The sequence below is a fragment of the Chrysochloris asiatica genome, unplaced genomic scaffold (assembly GCF_000296735.1).
Source record: "Chrysochloris asiatica unplaced genomic scaffold, ChrAsi1.0 scaffold00025, whole genome shotgun sequence".
Taxonomy (NCBI): Eukaryota; Metazoa; Chordata; class Mammalia; order Afrosoricida; family Chrysochloridae; genus Chrysochloris; species Chrysochloris asiatica.
The window spans coordinates 2295450-2301476 of NW_006408543.1; positions in this window are offsets into that span (position 1 = coordinate 2295450).

Sequence of the window (6027 nt, forward strand, 5' to 3'; positions counted from 1 at the left end):
GCCAAGGAGATGACCATGCCCGGAGTCCTCCGCTCGTCCTTCCATAGATGCTGAAGTAGTGACCCCAGGATCCCAGATGCATCCATGAGGAGCGTAGACGTGCCTGTGAAGTATGGCTGTATGTGTATGCACACCCAAGTGTGCACACGTGTGTGTGTGTGTACATGTGTGCACTGTGAGGAGCTGGCAGACTGGGCCCTCTGAACACTTGAAGAGCCCCACCCCTTCCTGGCTCAGAGACCCCCAGCTGAGACGCATGGGACACCTCTTCTACTTTCCTGTCTCCCAAAATGCCCACAAGACCACGGCCCCGTCCCCCATGGTGAGCCCGACGCCTCCTGGGTGCAGAGATAGGGGGTGTCTGGCACTGCACTATGGGAGAACCATGGGATGGGCAGAAGAGAGGTCATTGAGGTGAGGCAGGGCTTCAGAGGTCTGAGGTCTCCCAGGTGGAGGCAGCCTGAGGCAGGAACAGAAGGAGTTAGTGTGAACAGGGTCAGGAGCACCAGCCCCCGCCGTCCCCAGCTTCTAGTTGGCAGCACAGACAGCTTCTTAACAGTCTCCCCACGGAGAGAGGAAGTGTCGTCCAGGGAGCCAAACAAACCCTAAGTCTTGTGTCCCAGACAAACAGAACGCTGGCCTGGCCACTGGCTGCTAGGGCCTTAGGGGCCCTGCCGGGGTGAGGATGGAGGGGCTGCAGGCTTGTGGCTGGGATGCACAACCCAGTGCAGGGAACTGGGGTCCCACTGATATTGCCCAGCTCACCTGGAGCCCCTCAGGGAAAGCCTCACACCTGAGCTGGGGTAGGGGGAGATGCAGGAGGGGAGCGCGGTTCAGTGGGCAGGACAAGGGCAGGAAGGCTGAGGATGGCAGTCGAGGCCCCTCCTCTGGACCTGGACGCACCTGGGAAATGGGCAGTCAGGGGCCTTGACTAGAGAGGCAGAGCTGGGGGGGGCGTGTCCATTGTACCAGTAGCCTAGGAACAAGCCCACTGCCCCCACTGCTACTCTGGCCTCCACTCCAGTGGCCTGGCCAGCATTCCAGGGGCACCTCCGCAGCCTGGCCAGGCTTCCATCTGTGCATGTCCAGTGTCTTGAGACTGTGGCCAAGACACACTCACCAACTTGGTGTCCACAGCTCCACGGATACACTAATGCTTCGTGTTGAATTCCACAGACCTGTGTTCGGAAACCTCCTCAAACTCCTACTCAGAGCTTTGGCCAGAGACTCCGAGCTGCAGGACAGAACATGGCCGCTGGCTCAGGGAGAGCGTGGGAGACAGGCAAGAGCTGGTTGGCCAAGTAAAGAACAGGGGCACATTAACCCCAAAGTAATCAAACTGCTGTTAAGTGGATTCCAACTCACACAACCTTATAGGCAGAGGAGGGCTGCCTGTAAGTTTGGTGGAGACGAAATCTTTATGGGAATCACATCTCTCTTCCAAGGAGCAGCTGGTGGGGTTAGCCGCCCAACACTTCCTCCAAGGTGCGACCAGGGTTCCTATGGGCAGAGCTGACATGAATAATTCCACAGGACACAGACTCCTGAGTTCTCAGTGACAGGCCGTAGGGGCTGCTGCTCCCCTGCATCCTCTGGGAAGGGGAGATGGCGGCCGCGGCAGCCTGCAGCCCCTCACCCCTCCCTTGCCTGGTGTCTTGGCACTGGGAGTCAGCCATGGAACTGCAGGTTTCAGTCCAGCACCTCCGGGGTCCATCTGCAACCACAACCAGCTCGCTTCTGTGTCATGGTCACCTGATCCAAGCTGGGGGAGGGGAACAGTGGCACCCAGGGGCTCCTGCAGAGCACGTAGCCACCTGCCTTTCTCTCCTTGTCCCCACAGCCACCCCAGCACTGGAGAGTTCTGAATTGGGGGACTCTGGTGACCCTGAGGTAGTGGGGAGGGAGATTGTAGTAGCTGCAGTCCAGAGCTGTTTCTATGGAGAATGTCAGTGCCCAGGTGAGAGTCTGCAGTTAAGACCTACTGGACTCACCAGTTACCCGTCGTCCTCGCTCTCTGCCGGCCTCACTGCAGGCTATTCTGAAGCCAACCCTAGCCTCCTCTCATCACAACGCTATGCCCACACCCAAAGGGAGTCTTGTTCCTTCTTGTTAAGTGTCATCAAGTCAGTTCTGACTCATAGCGACCCTGTATAGTAGGGTTGTTAAGTGTATAGGGTTTCTGAGGAGCAGCGTTGAACCACCGGCCTTGTGGTCCAACGCAAAATCCCACAGTGCCACACCAAGACTCCTTAAGCTCCTGAAATAGCCACTAGGGGTTCAAATCTTCCAACTGGCTCATTTTAAAAATTGAACGTTGGGTTTGTTTAAGCCAGGGCCCCCAAGGCTCCACTGCCCTCCCCACTGAGGTTCTTCACCTTCTCTTTTTCCATAGGTTGTTGTTGTTGTTGTCAGGTGCCATCGAGTCAGACCCCATGCACAGCAGAACGAAGCAATGTCCAATCCTGGGCCAACCTCACTACCGCTGCCACACTTGACGCCATCAATGATGCCACCTGGCTGATCCATCTCTCTGGGGGTCTTCCTCTTTTTCTCTGACCCTCCACCCTACCCAGCCTGACATCCTTCTCCAACGATTGTTTCCTCCGGACAATATGTCCAAAGTATGAGAGACAAAGCTTAGCCATCCTGGCCTCCAAGGAGCACTCTGGCTGTACTTCTTCCAAAACAGATCTATTGGTTCTTTTGGCAGTCCATGGCACCCTCAGTATTCTCCTCCAACACCACAACTCAAAGGCATCAATTCTTCTACGATCCTCCTTATTCACTGTCCAGCTTTCGCATCCATATGAGGTTATTGAAAACACCATGGCCTGGGTCAGGCGCACCCTAGTCCTCAAGCTGACATCTCTGCTCTTCAATACTTTAAAAAGTTCCTGTGCAGCAGATTTGCCCAGTGCAATACGTCGTCTGATCTCTTGACTGCTGCTTCCACGAATGTTGATAGTTGATCCAAGAAGAATGAAGTCCTTGACAACTTCAATCTTTTCTCCGTGGGTAAGAATGCTGTTTATTGGTCCAGTGGTGAGGATTTTTGTTTTCTTGACATTGAGATGCAACCCATACCGAAGGCTGTGCTCTTTGATCTTCATCAGTAAATGTTTCAAGTCCTCTTCACTTTCAGCAAGCAAGGTTTGTATCATCTGCATATTGCAGGTTAATGAGTCTTCCTGCAATCCTGATGCCATGTTTTTCTTCATAGAACCCAGCTTCTCGTATTATTTGCTCAGCATACAGGTTGAATAAGTATGGTGAAAGAATACAACCCTGTCTCACACCTTTCCCAATTTTAAAACATTCAGTGTTCCCATGTTCTGTTCAAACAACTGCTTCTTGGTCCAGGTACAGATTTCTCAGAAGTACAATTAAGTGTTCTGGAATACTCATACTTCTCAATGTTGTCCATAGCTTGTCATGAGCCACACAATCGAAAGCCTTTGCGTAGTCAATAAAGCATAGGTAAACATCTTTCTGATATTCTCTGCTTTCAGCCAAGATAAGATCCATCGGACATCAGCAATGATATCTCTCGTTCCACGGCCTCTTCTGAATCCAGCTTGAACCTCTGGAAGTTCTCTGTCAATGTATGATTGTAGCCGTTTCTGTATTACCTTTAGCAAAACTTTACTCGCTTGAGATATGAAAGAAATTGTCCGATGATTTCCACATTCCATTGGGTCACCTCTCTTTGGAATGAGCACAAATATGGATCTCTTCCAATCAGTCGGCCAGACAGTTGTCTTCCAAATTTCTTGGCAGAGATGAGTGAGTGCCTCTTGTGCACCCTCACTTTCTTGAAAGATTTCAATTTTTATTCCATCAATTCCTGGTGCCTTGTTCTTTGCCAATTCCTTCAATGCACTTTGGACTTCCTCCCTGAGTATCATTGGCTCTTGTTCATAAGGTACCTCTTGAAATGGTTGAACATTAACCATTTCCTTTTGGTACAATGACTCTGTGTATTCCTTCCATCTTTTCTTGATGCATTCTGCATCATTCAATAATTTGCCCAGAGAATCTTTAAATAATGAAAGTCAAGGCTTGAATTTTTTCTTCAGTTCCCCCAGCTTGAGAAATGCTGACCGTGTTCTTCCCTTTTGGTTTTCTAACTCTAAATCTTTGCATATTTTATTATAGTATTTGATTTTATCTTCTAGAGCTGATCTTTGAAATTTTCTGTCCAGCTCTTGGACCTCTTCATCCTGAAAGGATTCTGGTGACTTGAGAGCAAACGTTTCAATAGAATTGTGGCAAACTTAAGCTCTGAGAACAGGCAACTTGTAGAGTCATGTTTTATATTTCCCATACAATGTGACTGTCCTGCCTACGTGGAGTAGTTTGAATACAGGGCTTTTTTTTTTTTAAGGTTTTTTTTGTGGATTGAGTGAAAGTTTACAGGGCACATCATCAGTTTCACATTCAACCATTCATATGACTTGTTACATTACATTGATCATAATCCTCTCCATATACCATCAGTTAACAGTGTTTCTCTCTATCCTCTTTAGCTTTTTTTTTTTTTTTTGGAGGGGGGAACTTTGCCTTTTTGGAATTTACAGGGCTTTTTATCTGCTTCTTTTAAGAAATAAAAAGGACAGGAGAAAAGTTTGACAGCTGAGGGACTCCTCCAGCAGAGGTTCGCAAACTCAGCAAGTCTCAGAGTCCCTGGAGGGCCTGCCCTTCCCTCAACCCGAGTGTCCAATTCTAGAGGCCAGGCGTGGGTCCTGCCGAGAACCTGCAGTTCTACCAAGCACCCAGGTGAGGTGACTGGTCCAGAAATTGCACGTGAGAGTCATGGATCAGAGGACATACATGTTCTAAACATACCTGAAACTTACGAGTGGTTTTGCCACCTGGAAGATGAGAATGACCCCCTCCTTGTGGGTTTGCAGAGATCCAAGAACCAAAAACAAGGCAAAAGTGTAGAGGGAGTTGAGGAAGGGGCACAAGCCTGGAAGAGGTACAAAGATGGGCATGGCATTGTCTTTGTGGCAGCAAACCCAGGTTCCAAGGGCGTGTGGTAAGACCCATCTCAGCCCCTCAAAGCCCCTCTGGGAGGAGGAGGATAGCAACAGAGTCCCTTTCCAGACAAGAAAACAAGGTTCACCACACTGTAACAAGATGTAGCCAAACAGCATCCATGCAATTCTTTACTTACAATCATACACGCCATGCAACAAGAGAATTGTTTTGCATAAAGTACGAAATTAAGACATCAGGTAGATAGCTGCACACCCATGTTCACTGCAGCACTATTAACAAAAGCAAAATAATGGTTGTTGTTGTTAGGTGCCATCAAATTGATACCAACTCATAGTGACCTGATGCACAATAGAACGAAACACTGCCTGGTCCTGCACCAACTGGGTTACACTTGAGCCCAATGCTGCTGCCATTGTGCCAATCCATCTTGTTGGGGGTCTTCCTCTTTTTCCCTCACCCTCCATTTTACACAGCATGATGTTCTACTTCAGGGACTGGTCCTTCCTGATAATATGTCTGAAGCATGAATGACTTAGTGTGGTCATCCTAGCTTCTAAAGAGGATTCTGCGTGTACTTCTTCCAACACAGATTTGTTTGCTCTTTTGGAGTCCATGGTACTTTTTTAATATTCTCCTCCAACACCATAAGTCAAATGCATCAATTCTTCTACAGTCTTCTTTATTCATTGCCCAACTTTCATATGTGTTGAAAATGCCATGGCTTGGGTCAGGTGCACCTTAGTCCCCAAACTGACATCTTTGCTCTTCAACACTTTAAAGAGGTCTTGTGCAGCAGATTTGCCTAATGCAATATGTCCTTAGATTTCTTGACTGCTGCTTCCTTGAGTTTTGATGGAGCAAACTGAAGTATTTGACAACTTCAATCCTTTCTCCGTTTATCTTGCTCCTATTTATTGGTCCAGTGGTGAGGATTTTGTTTTCTTTACATTGAGGTGCAGCCCATAGTAAAGGCTGTGGTCTTTGATTTTCATCAGTAAGTATTTTAAGTCCTCTTTGCTTTCAGCA